Source organism: Salmo trutta, chromosome 29 (genome assembly GCF_901001165.1).
Source record: "Salmo trutta chromosome 29, fSalTru1.1, whole genome shotgun sequence".
Lineage (NCBI taxonomy): Eukaryota > Metazoa > Chordata > Actinopteri > Salmoniformes > Salmonidae > Salmo > Salmo trutta.
Genome location: NC_042985.1, coordinates 33,962,422 through 33,979,377, shown reverse-complemented (window position 1 = coordinate 33,979,377; position 16,956 = coordinate 33,962,422). Strand labels below are relative to the sequence as shown.

At 44.1% G+C, this 16,956-nt stretch overlaps 1 protein-coding gene across 5 annotated transcripts in view; it reads right to left on the bottom strand.

Annotated features, from left to right (window-relative positions):
• znf536 (zinc finger protein 536) overlaps positions 1-16,624 on the bottom strand; it is a 183,489-nt gene extending 166,865 nt beyond the window's left edge. For all 5 annotated transcript variants that reach the window (XM_029721873.1, XM_029721877.1, XM_029721874.1 and 2 more), the window contains exons 1-3: positions 15,763-16,624; positions 15,346-15,437; positions 14,625-15,048 (exon numbers count right to left, since the gene is read on the bottom strand). The gene's annotated coding sequence lies outside the window, so the exon portion shown is untranslated. The remainder of the gene's footprint in view (positions 1-14,624; positions 15,049-15,345; positions 15,438-15,762) is intronic.
• Positions 16,625-16,956: the final 332 nt, after the last annotated feature.

The window sequence follows — 16,956 nt, the reverse complement described above, 5'->3', positions numbered from 1 at the left end:
GTGTGTGTGTGTGTGTGTGTGTGTGTGTGTGTGTGTGTGTGTGTAAGGAAGTGTCTCAGTTGGCTGAAACAGAGATCCAGACAGTGGAGCTGCTTGGCTGAGGAGAGCAGAGTCCTATAATGAGCCGCATGGGCCAGATGATGCCCATCGCAGGTCACACAAGCCCCACACAATCCCCCCAATATCCAGTCCAGAAGCCTCTGTTTGCCTTCCCCAGGACGGGGCTCTGCTCCCCCCCAGTCCTCCCTGGTCCCCCCTTAACGCCCGTCAGCCCCCAGATCTGCCGTACGGCCTCCCTGGTGAGGTGTCGCTGGAAGCCCCAGGCACACCACATTAATCTATATAATGCCCTCAAAGAGTGGGCTTTTTCACACTGCTAACTGCCAAGGCCTACGAGGGGCAGGGGGCTGCGCCATGGTTCAGCTGTTCGCCCAACTGGCGTCCGCACACACACATACAAGAACACACACACACATACTGACGCTTTGCCTATAGGCTCCGATTGACTCAAACAAAAGTGTACCTTCATCAAATGGCAAGCAGAAACCCCTGCAATCTTAGGAGGGTTGGACTTTTCAGGCAGACAGCGAATAGAAAAGAAGCTAAATCATCTTGACATTCACCAACGTGGAGCCCAAGAGAAAGCCACGGCTTCAGTTATTTCTCCCATCCACTAATTTGGTTCTCCTTAACCCCCCACACCCCTGCTGCACATACACACATGCACGTTTAATTTCAGGTTCTCAGCACATCTGAATTACAGAAAACTGACGAAGGATGGAGGCCAGGCCCCTCCGGACTGATTAGCATCATTTAAGAAAGCGTTCCATTTTGCTCGGCTCAGCGACCGCCCAGCCTACAAGATGGGTGGCCTTTCAGCATTAGAAGTCAATATGGAGTAAACTCGTTTGAATTGAACATGGAGGAAAACCACTCCAGCGTCTGGGCCACTGCATTTTTTTTGAAGTCTTCATATATTCGTTCAACGACCTAACTGAGTTCGAAAGTAGCATATGCACATAAAATGAGAGGACAAATAATGACAATTTTAAATGTATAAAGTAATAAGACAGAACACATTTTTTTGCCTCTAAATTATATTAAGCCATGCAAATGGTTTAAAATTTTGTAAAGCTTTTCAGAAAATCCTACTTATGGTTGCCATTCTGTGCCAAGAAGTTCATCTGGCCTGTAAATTTAAGCATGGATTACAAATATTCAAATCATGAGCTTACTGTTCAAATAAACATTTCCAACAGGGAAAAAGTTGCAAGGCATACACTTTCAACATAATTCCTCCTCTGGTATCGTCCTCCCCTCGCTCCTAATAAAACAAAAAGAACAAAAAATACAAAACAATGAAAGGAGTTAAAAGTTCGTCTTTTCATTTACCGTCCGATTGAATAAACACCCCTGATGAAATCTAATTCATGTAATTGTAACCACCTATACAATCACAGTTTGGCGGTCTTGGTTATGTCCTGATATCCTCGGTGGGACAATAGGGCAAGTTATTACAGTTTAAAGGGGGGGAATGAAAAAAAAAGAAAAAATAACGAAATTTTTAAAAAAAAGTCTTAAGCCAGTCAGCTGCTCGCCACATGGTAGAAACAATAGGGACTGAAGTCACAATGAGTTCAGCTTTGGTTTCCTAATCACTTCATTTAGAAAGGACCCATCTCATTGGAGAGGGCTGTGTCACTGCAAGGGGACTGACCAGTTATTAGGGCAGACAGTGCAGCTAAAGGAAGGGCACACTAAACCTGACCCACAGAGATCTTGACCTTGACCCCTCCAATGTCTTGTTTTTCGCCCAGCTTGGGTGAGATGGACCCGGTCAGGGTAGGACCTAGGCAACTGTAATGACAGACTGTGTAACTCTGGGATTAAAACAGCCCCGGCTCTCACCGAGTGCTGCATTAAAGTCTTCCACATAGCAAAATTACAAACAGATGCAACTCAAGTACCTGCAAATAATCTGCCAAGACCAATTTCAAAAGGGAGATTTCAAAATATGTGGAAGTCATTAGGACGAGTATTATTTTTGTGAGGAGCAGGCAACCAGGAGGGGCTCCACAAGCAGATGGGTGCTGCTTTTATTTAAGAAGAAAGGTCCAATGTATCATTCCTCCATAAATGAAGATACATAACGTAGTATGACACAATTCCAGGCAAAATATTGACGTTTCAAAGGCAACAAAAGAATGTTAAAATGTCCTTTTTAGTTTCGCAACACAATCTTTCATCTTCTTTGAGACTTCTTTGTGGCTTTTCAGAGAAGATATGAAATAAGACAGAGAGATCTAACGGTGTTGTGTATTAAAGGTAAAATTATGAAAAGCCTCTTTCTCCTGAAGAAGAAATATTTCTTAGGTCTAATTTGCAACTGCTGCTGTTGTTATTTTTCAGTTGAAGAGAGGGTATCAGAAGTTCTGGGCTCCTCATTGTAGCTTTAAAGCACTTTAACACAGCATTTTCCAATTAAAGATGACTTCAGCACCATGCACTGCAAAAAACGTCATTAGAATGCACATCAAACTGACAACAAATACTATTCTGTGTGCAAGAAATGAACAAGGCGTCATCAAAACGAACATTTTTATCACATTTATTTCTTGTAGCAGATGAAATCTTAATATCAAATACAATTTGATTACAAAGCGGTAAGGTTAGTGCTCTTAAAGTGGAATATAGTGACAGTTTGATTCCCCCCCCCAAAAAAGTAGTGCTGTCCTTGAAACAATAAGCATTCAATCAAATTCTTCATGATTGTAACAGTAGGAAGCGTTTTAGGCTTTCCACCCACAACAAACATGCTTTGTTCTCCTGTTATGAGAGAGAGGGACACAATCAAGTGCGTGAGAACGCCGGGAATGCGGAATTTTCGAGCGATTCCACTCCCTCTCCTCTCCCTTTTGGGTCGCCCATATTATTTGCTTCCTGTCTCATTGTAGCTGGCAAAAGAAAATGCTGTAATTGAGCAGTACAGAACATGTGCCCTCCCTGCTCGAAGATGACAGATGGATTATAAAAACTTCAAAGCCAAGCATTTGGAGCACCAGGGGAGAGATGGTAGGTATTTGAACTATCATTCTTTACCCAGGAGACAATGGCTGCCTGACATGGTGTATACATCAAGGAATAGTGGAACCACACAGACATAATCTTCCCCCTTATCCCCCCCCTCTCTCTTACTGCTATATATTTAACATCCTGTTATGAGCAACTTTCAGCCAAGCATAAGAGCACACGTTTGCGTAAGTGAGGAGCAGGCTTACACGTAGAGGAGGTAGCAAAGAAAGAAATTGCTGTATTCTTGTATCAGTTAACCACCTATTTTTTAGAATGTTGTTCAACTTGACTGTATGTTGCCATCAGTGTCTTGTCTTAATAATAATGAACACACAGAGGGTAGGGACGGTTTTAAACCCACGCAAGGACATCATGATAAACAGGCCTGTAAGAATGTAAGCCACTGTAACCGAAGCGGGATAGTGGGTGGCGATTTCTAGAATCATCTTCTAAGCATGATTTAGGAAAACGGCCATCTGTTGGTCTTCCTTAAAGCACGGAGGCCACCTTTAATAATATAAGGACAAGATGTGAGTTGGCCATAGACGGAGGTGAACTGGAAAGACTTTAAGAGACACACAATCATAAGAGAGAGAGAGAGCTACAGAGAACTGATGCTATCTGCAATTGTCCCTTCGTTCACACACGCAAACGCGGTCCTGAAACTCTTCAACAAACACATACCCACACACAGCCTCCACCCTTCTCTCTCTCTCTCTATCTAACGCGCGCACGCACACACGCACACACAGCGGGTCATATGGAAGCTAATTACTGTTGACCTCCACAGTCACACCGTTTAACCCCAGTCCCTGGCATAGTGACCCTGTCTAAATTAGCCAGGCCTAACTCTGGAAACCAGACCTTCCTCAATCCCTTAAGTCCTACTCTGGTACTCGTCACACAAGGGTTCCACCACGATACACAGTTTAGAGTTTAGATCATCAAAGTCCCCCAGGTGGTGAACTATTCCTTACGGAAATCCTATAGGTTCAGAGTAGTAACGGTCTGGAAAGACTGTCTTGGTCACATCCACATGAAGGTTAATTCCCACAAATGTTAGTTTACTACAAACAGACATAGCTTTAGAAAGCGTGCACTCAAAACGCAGGGAGACGTCTGTAGAAGTCTGTCTGTCAGTCAATCAGGATTTTGTTGAGCGGTTAACATTGGGCCTCCAGCGCGCAGTGTTCTAACTAAGGCTGCTGTCCTCTGACCTCCTGTGACCTGGATGTGACTCCCCGTTTGACCTTGGGGGGGGGGGGGGGGGCGAGGTTCTCCACTCTCTAGCACCTGCCAATGAGCTCATTATGCAGCCCTCCCTCCATGTGGTCACCTTTTCAGTGTCCATCAGGATTTCCAATCTAATCCCTCTGGATCATCCCATCAATGCAAAGGGTGTTTATGTGTAATGGATTCCATCTACCCCCCCCCCCCCCAATACTCCCACACCACCCCCTCCCTCTTGTCTTTTCAACTTAGCCCTTTATTCATTAAATCAGTCAGTCATTTCATTGCTTTTCCAACAACATGAATGGTGATGTTGTATGCTTGAAGTCATGTTTACTGTGTTCAGGTTCTGGAATATAATAATGGTAACATTTTAGGACCGTTAGGGTCTTCTGACTCTTGGACTGGTTTCCGAAATAGTTCCGTGTGCAAATTCTCTCGAGGATTAAACGAGACAATTCTTTGGGAAGGCAATCCATCACAAATGTGTTGCATTGTTGACATGTCCTAAATAAATACAGTATGAAGGTATAATAAATACAATGGTACGCTCCTCTTTTTACGCTTCCTATTCCTCTTTCCCGACACCCAGCAGCATGGGGAAGCAGATGCACCGTTCCTCCCTCATCCTCATTACTAACTAACTACGCTGTTTGATTAAAAGCGTGTGAGAAAAAAAAGAAAAAGAAACAGGCCGAACCTCCATAATTAAGATCCCTTCACAGATTACCTCTGACAACAAAAGCGTGGAGAGCGGGCCGCCTGCAGCCGGGGAAATTGGATGAAAAAGAGAGTGAGGACGGGCCTGACCCCTCTCGGCTCCATGCTAGTACCGGCCTTGCCTAGATCAAATGTGCTCCCCAGCAGGAGAGGGGCTCCCACCGGACACGATCCAGGGCCTGGGGGCTACAGTACGGACGCCACAGCTACATGACCCATATCAAAGTTCCTCAGGCATTGTACTATAGCTACAAAGCACACACAAGCTTCAGCGTATCACACAAACATACACACACATTCATACAGTGTGTACAAACCTTTGGGTTTCGTCCTCATACCGTCTGCTAAAGATAAATACAATTGGAAACGTCACAAAATGAAATCCCACTGTGTCGCTATCATGAACGCAGAATGACTAACACTGATCCACACTACCTAAGCACCTTATAATCAGCCGGCTCTGAAAACGATAGCCAACGTCTGCTATTACCTAGCTACAGTACAGTAATTGTACTGTTACGGTTCATTCCAGATTTCATACATGTGATTCCCCATGTTGCCGTACTCCAGCTAGTCTGGGCGTCCACTCACTAACACGTTCCCCGTTAAGCACCTCGCCCAAGGGGACCAAGAGCAGCTTCCCTCACCTGAGCCTTTCAACCTATGACCCGATGGTCAGAGATCCATCTCCCTACCCGCCGCTCCACGCTGACGCCCATTATCCTGTGGGTCCTTTGCCTCCGCCTCAGAGCGGGAGGCCATTAATATAATCACAGGGATCTAGTGTGTGCTGGAGAGCCCCGAGGCTACAGCAATCAGAGGAAAGTGAGAGAGAGAGAGAAAGAGAGAGAAATAACTCCACCCAAATCTCCGGAAAACGTTCGGCGCTGAAACGGATGGGTCCAGAAAGTCATGATCGCCACTGGGGGGGGGGTTGCTGAAGTTAGCGTTTTAACAAGAGACCTCCCAAGATGCCAGGGTTGGGGAGTAACACATGAATCTTCTCTACAACCTAGGCTGTGCCTGGTTGATCTAACGATGACTGGTCACAGAACCATCATCATGCAAATTTAAACAGAGAAGATATTTCATTGCACTAATGATGATGCCCCCCCCCCCACATAGAAAGCCTTTGACTATCAACACCAGGCAAGTTCACCACTCTAACAAGGACATCATCTGTGTGGTCATCATTAGCTTAATCTCCCAGATGATGAGGTGGCTAGATGGGGAAGACAGCGTGAAGAACTGTGGAACCGTAGGAACTTGTGATTGGTCCTCACGCCAGGCCATTGGAGGTCTGTGGGTACAACCCAATCATTAGATAGACAACACAAAGAATTGTCGGAAACCACCTGACCACAGAGAGGCTAATGCATGAAGGGACCGGTTGTGAGGTCAGGGTGAGCTGAGCTTCAACTCAAAACGAAAGTTGCTCTGTTCAACTTTGGAGCCATGGTCGCTGGGCCACTCTTTTTAGAGGCACATAGCGAACGGATGACTAACCTTCACGGGTGAACTCTTTCCCACTCACTCTCTAAGCCCGTCATTGTGTTCTGTAACCATGAACATGGATACATGGATATTTCTTCCAAAACAACTTGGTTTCTCTTGTGGAGCAATTTTTCTTCAAAGTCCTTTGTTTATCGCAAACTCTAGTGGAGGATGGGCCTGTGAGTGGAGCGAGGATAGTGTTGCCCACACGGCTCCTGCCTGATCCACACTGACAGTCCTATTTACTAAAACAGGAGAAAGTCTACCAGACTCTGGCCCAGCACTTCCACTTAGCTTTCTCCCCATTACAACGATTGGTGCGAACGACATAACAAAGAGATGAAACAGAGAAGGGAGAGGAGAAAACAACGCCTCGTGATCAAAAAGAAAAAGAAGAAGAAAACAAAAGACGGGAGGAGAGAAAAAAAAAGACTGATTTAGGAAAATCGTCAGAAATTGCAGGAGATCTGTTAAAAGGGTTTGCTGCAGCAGGGCTACGAGCACATCTTAACACTTAAAAGGGGTATAAAAGAAGCTACGTGCCAGGGGAATTCTCTCCAAAAGCCCTTTTAAATTCACCTTGGTAATAACGCAGATAAATAAAGAGAAATTCCCCAAAGTAAATACTATTTAGCTCACACCTTGAGCTGCAGTTTTTAAAGTGGTTCACACAGGACTGACAGCTCTCCCCACACAGTGCCTGTTTTCCTGTTTTTAAAACACCAGGTGGGAACTACTGATTGTGTGTGTGTGTGTGTGTGTGTGTGTGTGTGTGTGTGTGTGTGTGTGTGTGTGTGTGCGGCTGGATGTGCGTGCGTGCATGCATGTGCGAGCAGTCATAGGACCAAATTTAAGTCCAGCAGTCATAGGACCAAATACCAAATGAGAGACGTTCCCAGAGCCTTCTAAAAGAGCTCTTCTTTGCTGACACTCGCAGCAAACATTTATTTGGGGGGGGGGGGGACGAGTACCTCCCAGCTTTTGGACAAGCAGAGCATGTCATAAATATACGAATAAGCGTATATTCAATACTTGCGAGAAGAAGGGAAAAAAAAGCCATCCTGCTCACTCTTGTGTTACCGTTGACCAGAAGATGTGGCCAGCGAGCGCCAACCTTCACAAAAGAGCATGTGTTCAAAGCTGGGAATGCTAATTTTCCTTTTAGGCCTACATATTTACTTTAGCATAAATGGAAAACCGTAATATGGTTTTAGTGCATCTCAGGGGGAAACTTGTGTTTTTAAAATGCAGACTAATGCTCTCAGTTTTAAGCGTTGTAAAAAGGCAGACGGCATATACACGGCATCGAATGAATCTGTGTTCATAAAGTGTAATACGCAAATAAAGAGCTACCTTGCAACCGTATTCCCTCATGCTCCTCAAATAAGCATCCATAGAGTGCAACAGATAAATCAGCGGCTTATTCCAAGACAACGATTTGAAATGATAGACCAAAAATACAGCAGGCCTTCACATTGAAGCTTGATTGGGAGTTCCAGTATATTTTGTGCGAGCTGACATTATACCTCTCTGTTTGACTCCAACTGGCCATTATTACAACTGTCCCCTAGCCTAATAGAGGTGTGCAGACAGGCCCACATTTTACTGACTTTTTATCAAGCCACATTTATCTACACTGCCACGGAGATCTCCAGAAGCTTGTTCAAAAGCAGTCCAGAGACATGGCTAAGTACATCATCCCCTCTTCACTGTCTCGCTCTCTTTATTCCCCTCTCTCTCTCTCTGTGTCTCCCTCTCTGTATGCCCTCTCTCTCTCTCTCTCTCTCTCTCGCCCTCACTCTCTCAGTGCATCTCTTCCCTCTCTCCTTCTTTAACACTCCTCTCTCTCTCCTAACTCTCTCTCTCTCCTCTCTCCACTCCTCTCTCTCTCTCTCTCTCTCTCTCTCTCTCTCAGGTTAGGAGCCACTAATTCACAGGGCCTGATCCGTCTCCGAGTCTGGAGACGCCAATGCTATCATTATCAGCCAATTCAGCCAGCCGTTAAATGGTGGAATCAGGAGACATTTGCTCCCCTCCACTATCGCTGTGACATCATTACCGAGAGATTCAACAGTGGGAGCGCCCGGTCCACGGGGGGGCAGGGAGACAATACAGCAACTCAGGCCCAGGCATCTCCTCAAGGAATTACACGAGAGGGGGGTCTGGGAGGGGGTGCTGAGGGTCTAATACAATACAAGTCCACCTGGGAGAACAAACTGCACCAGCCTGAAACTCCCCCATGAGCACACTGGCAGCAGAGGAAGCGAGAGATAAAAAGAGAATGATGGGGAGGGAAAGAAAGATAGGGGGGGGTCTTCTGCACATCGTGGGTAAATGGCAGCTCAATGCTAGCTGACGCACTTGAGCCTATTTCTTGTCCTCCACCTCTCTCTCTAGCTAGAATTTGTAGATATTCTCTCTCTCTCTCGCTCTTTCTCTCTCTCTCTCTATGTGACAGTAAATAGCTAGAATTTGTAGATACACACACACAGAAAGAGAAAATATCTGTGAATATGTCTCTCTCTCTCTCTCGCATGACTCTGAAGGCAACCTGTAAACTGCTTTGACACACGATCCCCTCTTATGTCTCTGGAGTAGAGGGAGCGTTTTGGCCCCCTCGCACGATGATACATCGTCACCATTTGGTTGTTATACGTTTTTAACATTGGTGGCTGATTAACAACTCTTCCCCTCCTGGATACAAACCACTCGTGCTATAGTGCTGCTGAATAGCTCCTCTTCTGCTGTGCTGTTAAAAAGCCAGCGCGCTTTTTTTTCTCTCTCTCCATTCACTTTTAAACGATAGGTCCTTCAAACGCAGGACAAATAACATGTCATTATATATGACTCTCACGTTTATTTGAAAGTGACACCAGTAGCTTTATAACCCTCACCTTGTTGAAGTCCAGGAAAAATGACTCGAAGTTTAATGAACCAATTAAACATAATACCCTCTTACCCAGAAACAAGTTGGAGAACAGACAAGAACACACTGAAAAGCACACACGCACACACACACACACACACACACACACACACACACACACACACACACACACACACACACACACACACACAGAATATAAACATGTTGAAAACATTCTCACTATATTTCTCATATAGTGTATCACGCACATCAACAAACACACAAAAAACAACATAGAAACAGTCAAACACAGCGATTCTCACGCATATGCTAGAGAGCAGAAAAAAAAGACCTGGCTTTGACACTCTCACAGCCCCCAGAAAGCAAAGACACTCAGCACTCCTAATATCTGACTGCTCCTGATTAGGAATTGTCAAAATATTTGCGACAGAGGAATTCCGACAGCCGAGCGGCGCAGCTCCTCTACAAAAGACCCATCTTCCCTGTGTAACAAGTATACGAAATGAGTGTAGACATAGAACCTGAAATCCCCCAGGCTAAAGAAATCCAGCTATTGTAGTAATAACCCGCGAGACCTGGCTGGGAATGTACAGCTTTCAGGGGCACTTCTCATCCTATTTGTAGCACAGCCACTGACATGTGTGGTGCGCAGGTCACTTTCCTTCCAAAGCCCCCCTTCTTCCAAAAAAACAAGTAGAACTTCTCCCAACTAATATTCACAGGGGTTTGCCTATCTTGGCTTTTTTTTTTTTCCTCGTTTTAAAAAAAAAAAATTCTCCACAAGGCAAGTTTCATTAAAGATCCAATTATGCAAATCAGGTCCTGAAGAGGCAGCTGAATATGCAGTATAATAGTGTACAGTAATAGTTCAACACAATATACGGCATCGGGGGCAGATTTACGAGGCAACATAACTGCTACGCCTCTGTCCTTTGGAGAAAACCTCTTGATCATAATTAAAGGTGCAGGGTCCTCTTACTTCTCTGCAACAAGCCATCTTTACCAGTGTCCCCTCTACATAGACCCAAAACGCACTAACTAGCGACCAGCAGGCCACAACCTATACCGAATCAGAGTACAAACATAACCCGCATAGAGCTGGAGAGATCTCATACTACAGATTTCCTTCAGTAACTGCCCCCCCACCCCCACCCCCACCCACCCAAACCCCCCAGTTTTGGATTCAACCCCCAGCAGCACTGCAGATATTTACCATTCTTTTAGGCATGCCGGGGAGAATGCTAAATAACACAATGCCATGCTTCAGAACCCGTGATTGATGGGTGGTTGCCTGTTTGTGTTAAGCTGTTGTCGGCAAAAATGACATGGCTGTAATGTTGTGCTCCTTTGCAGATCAAAAGGAAACAGTCTTGACACAATGTGCAGCACATTTAGAAATCCAAATGCTAATAAACTTTTAAAAAAAGGCTTTAACGTTGCAAAACTGGCTGTTGACTGAGGTACTGTATACAAAGGTGACATTTCAGGACGTATGCTAATATAGTATTTTTGATTTTTGAGAAGAATCGCAGTTGAAAGGCTACTGTGGACATGTGTGATTAGATAGATCATTTAGACAAAGGCCAAGACCGAAGCACAAGCTGCTCATCTTTCCCAAGGCTGGGTAAACTAGTCCAACTTAACACATTCTATTATTGAGCGTAAACATCAATCTAGATCCCCAGGTCCACGATCCATATAGATCTATCCCAAAACCTCCGGGAAGAGAAAGAGAGAGAGAGAGAGAGAGAGAGAGAGAGAGAGAGAGAGAGAGAGAGAGAGAGAGAGAGAGAGAGAGAGAGAGAGAGAAAGAGAGAGAGAGAGAGGAAAGAGAGAGCGAGACAGAGAAAGACAAAGAAAGAGAAAATATCTGTGAATATATATACAAATTCTAGCTATTTACTGTCACACACATACTTGAAGTAGATGTTCCTCCTTTTACCAGCCTAACTTTCTTTTTAGTCAGAGGCCTACCTCTCCGTTTGAGCTCTAGCACTGCAAACCTCTCGCTCCCTGTGCTCTCGCTCTCCCTCATTCCCTCTTTCCAGACAGACAGACGCTCCTTCTGGTGGCACCCTGGCATGAGGCAATTGAGTCAAGCTCATCCGTCATCACCTCATCTGTCGGCCCAGTCCTTATTCTTACATCACACTGACGTCTATGATTACTATCCGCCAAAAAAAACGTTGGACTTTCACATCCTTGTCGCTCTCATATCCATACACATATACACACACACACACACACACACACACCTTTAAAACAATATATGCTGTAAGACACACGTGACAAGAGAAGTGTGAAGAGCCACAGCCCACAGACGAAAACAGGACCTGACTTCACAAGCATGAGACGTGAACATCTCGTCTCTGTGGCGCTCGTGTGTTCAAACATGGGGCTTCATGATATGTGTCAGAAGACATAGGGCCTATTAACCATCATCTCTCCAAAGTGAACCTTCTGAATCAAGGTCACCATACTTCAAGGCTCACCACAGCCTAGCCTATTTGTTATGTGTTATGCCCCCAGCTTGCCTTCCAGCCTGCTCCTGAAACAGCCCCTCCTGCCTGCCAAACTAGACTGGGGGGGGGGGGGGCTGTGAAGGGAGCACACAGCCACAGGGGTAAAGGCCTTAGCCTTTGGAGCCAGAGGGGATGGGGGCTCCACTGCACATATCAATTAATACCTTATCGCCAGGCCTCGCCTGCCATACCGTCCCACAAGAGACCATGGCTACCGCCGTACATCTGGAAGACAATTTCGACCAATTAAAGGAGGGGAGAATCATTTAAGAGCGGGATGGCTGTTTGATCACGTCTCTGACTGCTCTCCTGCTCTGGCTACAGTCGACTGGCTGCAGACTGACAGGTCCGGAGAGGAGCACTGATGCCATGCCCATGCCATGTTCTCTCTCACCTTCTCATCCTCCCCTCTCCCTCTCCCTCCCTCCCTCCCTCCCTCCCTCCCTCTCTCTCTCTCTCTCTCTCTCTCTCTCTCTCTCTCTCTGTCTCTCTCTCTCTCTCTCTGTCTCTCTCTCTCTCTCTCTCTCTCTCTCTCTAAATATGTGCATCACCGTAGCTTGTCATGGCCCACGGAACACAGACACAGGTAAAACAGGATGCATTGCAACACTGAACCACTAAACAGGTTGACGAACTAGTTGAAACACAGCACCTGTGATGCTTAGGAACGTGATTTAAATAAGAACAAAACATGAGATTTAAAAATGGGATTAGGAATATAACACAAAATTCACAATAGAGCGCGCACATGACCAAAATGTTGAATCTGTAAAAGCAATCGTTTGAACTATGTGAAACGTGATAGCTTGTCATAAAATTCATGGAATCCTTGCACAATTAATTATGATGATAATAATAATAAATAGTAATAATAATGTTATAATAAAATACATTTTCCCCACATTTTGTAGCAGACAGTCAACTACCAGTCAAGTATCTCCAAGACAACACACACAGGAACTGAAACTACATGCCAGTTAGTAAAGTAACACTTTCTCTTCTCTCATAACACCTCACAATTCATTGTCATTCTCCTAACTATCGGTAATTGCATGGAGCCTACTGTAGGGCCCCGGTCTGTAATTCAGTGCACTACAGCGAGACTGTTGTCCATCGCTATTTCATCTCAATAAGAAAATAAAAAGTGACAGAAAAAAAGGTTCACGCCCAGACACTATTACAGACATAATATCCGCCTGGCGAATACCGTTAAACAATGACAGTGGCTAACTCGGACTGTGCATCTGTGCATCCTATTTGTTCATTTCCTTTGACAATGAATCTAAGGAATAAACATTTATCGCAAACTCAACTTTGCGGAAGATACAACAACAACAAAAAGTTAAACAATGTGATGGACATTGTGTAACGCTTACGTTACGGTTAAGGGGGGTCATGTGTCTTCTCAGCCATTGTAGCCTAGGCTACTGTTTTAATTTGCTGCCTTCCAGTTGGGTTCATCTCAAACCTGGTTCATCTGTATTTACATGGGAGGATCGCTCCCTTCTACTCAAGGTGAAAGGCTGCTCGGTTGGATGAGGGACACCTGCAGACAAGTCCTACCGGGGAGAGTTTGAAGCACTGGCAGTGCAACGGTAGCCTGTGTTTTATTCCACGAAATGATACATAACAGACTCGTTCTAAGGCACATTTAACATTTTTGGGGTTATCAGAATGCCTGGGAATATATTTACCCTGACAGAGTTGAGATTCACAGCGCGAGAACGAAACATCTAAACCCACACCAACAATCTATATGCACTTTAAAGATATCATTTATATTTTGGAACATTTAAAATTAGGCAACGTGCATTTCTCTATAGCTATGAAGGTTATGGCATACGCTACTCGCTAGACCTCGTTCTTTTCATACCGTTATTTGTCACGAGTGCCTTTTTTTTATTCGTTTACGAATAGCTATAACTTTTACAAATGTGAATACATCTCCCCAAGCAACTGCGTTTTGAATCAGTCGTTCAGATCCGAATTTCTCCAGTGATATGTGTGTTGTCTACATAAAATGTTTTAAAGCGTGATATGACATTTAGCCCTCAGTTGTTGAATGGCATCGTAACGTTCCTCAAAGCATAATGCACGGCTGCTATTCATAAGAGGTCGATCACAGCACAAAATGGCAGGTCTCACCGGCTCTTCCATCTCACAAGTTTTGACACATGGCACGCAGCGGCTAACTTTGATCCTATTTCTCCAACAATATGCACTCAGGTTAGCTGAAATTCTAAGAAAAACCCCTAGGGATGTGATGAGAAAGTTTTCGAAGCAGATTGTATGAGGAACAGTTTATACTTCATTAAAAGTAGTCGCAAATATCTGCCTGTGTGATGCATGTCATGTGTCCAATACGTTCATGCACACTCCGTTGTCTATTTTAAACGTCTGGAATATACAACTTTTATGAAATCATTGACATAAAAAAAGACAATAGTTGGTTCTGAGTCGCGGTTCAATGTCTTCCCATGCTTTCATTACGTAGACTAAATGTTTTCCACCCTGACAACCCCGCATGCTAACGTCACCGCTATGGATATTTAATATTTTTTGATCAAGTAGAGAAACAGGCCCCGTTGAGATGATACAATAAAAAATAACATTTGTTCAAACTGACTTTCAAAAGCGAAACGCCTTCGAGTTACCATTCCGAGCCCCCTAAACCCATGCGTAAGCTTCGTACTTCTTACCTTTAAATTTGGAGTACGCGAAGAAACTCCAGTCTGTAAACGATGCCTTGGTGAGAGATTGTGTTCATTGAATAATGAGGCATGTCCATATGATTGACCGGATCATTTTCTTTCGCTGATGGGGGAAAAGTGCGCTTCGGACCTGTTACGATTGTCCAATGCAGAATTATCTATCTTACTGTTCCGCACGTATCCCGAGTAAAAAAATTGCGTTTTATTTCATTCGGTCTGTTTTTTTTCCCAGGCCAAACGTGTTCATTGATACTAATCACTCAGCATCACAACATATTTCCATCTTTGAGCTTGGACTCTCCCTATCTGGTAGGTGAAATGCATTGTACCGTCAAAAAAGCAGTCCATTGTCGTCCGCCGCGTTATTCACAGCAACTAGATGTAGGTCTTGCGGCATTCGGCATTGCTGGAGCTAAGAGCGTAACAGAAGATAAAATAACACCGTAAATAATAATAATCTCTAATCGTAGGCTACATTTCCCCCGTGTTGCGGTAAAAAAAGGATTCCCAACCTCGCAGCTTGTTTCTGACCTTGAGCTCCCGTAAACACTCTTATTAAAATCTGTCTATTCTCCTCAGAACCCATTCACTTTGTCAGTCTTGTTACGTTGACACCGTGAATAATTGGCTTTGATACATGTAGTCCGGGACCATGCAGTGAACACATAACAACTGAACACATATAATGTTGTAAAGTACACGTCCTTACCTTTTCGGTTAACTATTTAAAGTATTTTTCTCCCCCAAAAAACTCCAGGGTAAATCGGTGTAGTCTGCGCGTCCTGAGCATCAGTCACAGCTCTAGTGTTTAAGAGAAGTAATCAGTGATAAAATGACGTTCATCTCACTGTAACCTTGTGGCGTATTTAATGTAAATAAGCCAGTTATGTTGCCAATCGCATGCATACAAACGCAAACTGGTCCTGAGGGAGCCTTTTTTTTCAGGTGCCCTGACGAACCAGGTTTATTCTAACAACATGCATGGGAGCGCTTTTTGAAGCCATGGGCTAGGAATTAAGCATATTTATTAGTAAATATGATATTTAAAACAACCCAGCTGATCAACAAGGGCACTTCGTACCTTATTCAAACAGAAAGAGAAAAGTCCAATATTAAACGCGCTCACCCAACGGTTGCAAGTAACCTGGAGAAATGATTTAAAGAGCTGTATACTTCGTCGAGGACTCTAAACTTTTTTGGGGCATAACTTTTGCGGTAGGACAGAGATGCACAGGCCGACCTTTCATTCTCCTAAATGTTCGCCCAAAGATGGTTTGATATATTATGTTTCTGTAGGTGGTGGAAGGAGCGAAATATAATGCAATTATAGATTCATTGTTCCGGCGTTGACAAAAGCAATTGCTAAAATAGACTCGTTCTTATGGGATTATATAATGATTATGGTGTAATTATGGGAACGGTTTGGTAATAATAAAAAGTATCAAATACTACTATGGACGGTTGGTTTTCTATAAGGTAAGGGCATGTGACTCTGGGACGACGATAAGAGCGAGAGAACGTGGAGAGGTCGACAAAGAGGAGGACTGTGACGCGATGATGGTTCGGCCAAACGCAGACGGATTGATTATTCAAAATGTCCTCGAACCATGGGACACATCATCGCATTGATCGAGATGCTATCAAATCCTGTATATAACCAGACAGAAGTCCACACCGGACTCCCCGGTCGTATTTATACGGGGAGATAGAACAGCTGTGAGCGTATGGTCTCCCTTTTCCACTTGTGCCAAGGCGGTGTGTGACTCAAGGATACTCACACGCAACTGCTCCGTGTGGTAGTATGACAGTGAACTAATGTGTTATGAGCACATGCCACTCCATCTGTGTATGAAACTGATATGGACGTTGGTGTGTTACAGCTTGATTCAAGTGTGAGTGTAGGGCCTACAATGAGCCTAATCGGGGTGGATTATAACTCCATAGGATCGTGGACATCTTGTGATTTAAAATGGAACTTTGAATCAGAGTAAAAAGGGATTGCTAGTAGTTATTGGTTTTATGGCTATACTGCTGTATGTTTATTTTTAACTACAATGTTTGATTGCGTTAGCCTACATTGTCATTCCTTTTGCTTGTCTTTTTTTCAGTGGAACATTAATAGATAATCCAGAAGGTAAGGCTGTGCTTTCTTTTCCTTCCAGACAAAACATCTTCTTCTTTAAAGATAGTCCACATACATTATTCACTATGAAAATCAGATTCTCATGCTGCCCCTTAAACGGTTAGGAATCCAGCATGCATTTTCCAGTTTGATGTGTATGAAATTCTTTTTTGAACAAATTCCCAAATAAAAGTTTGC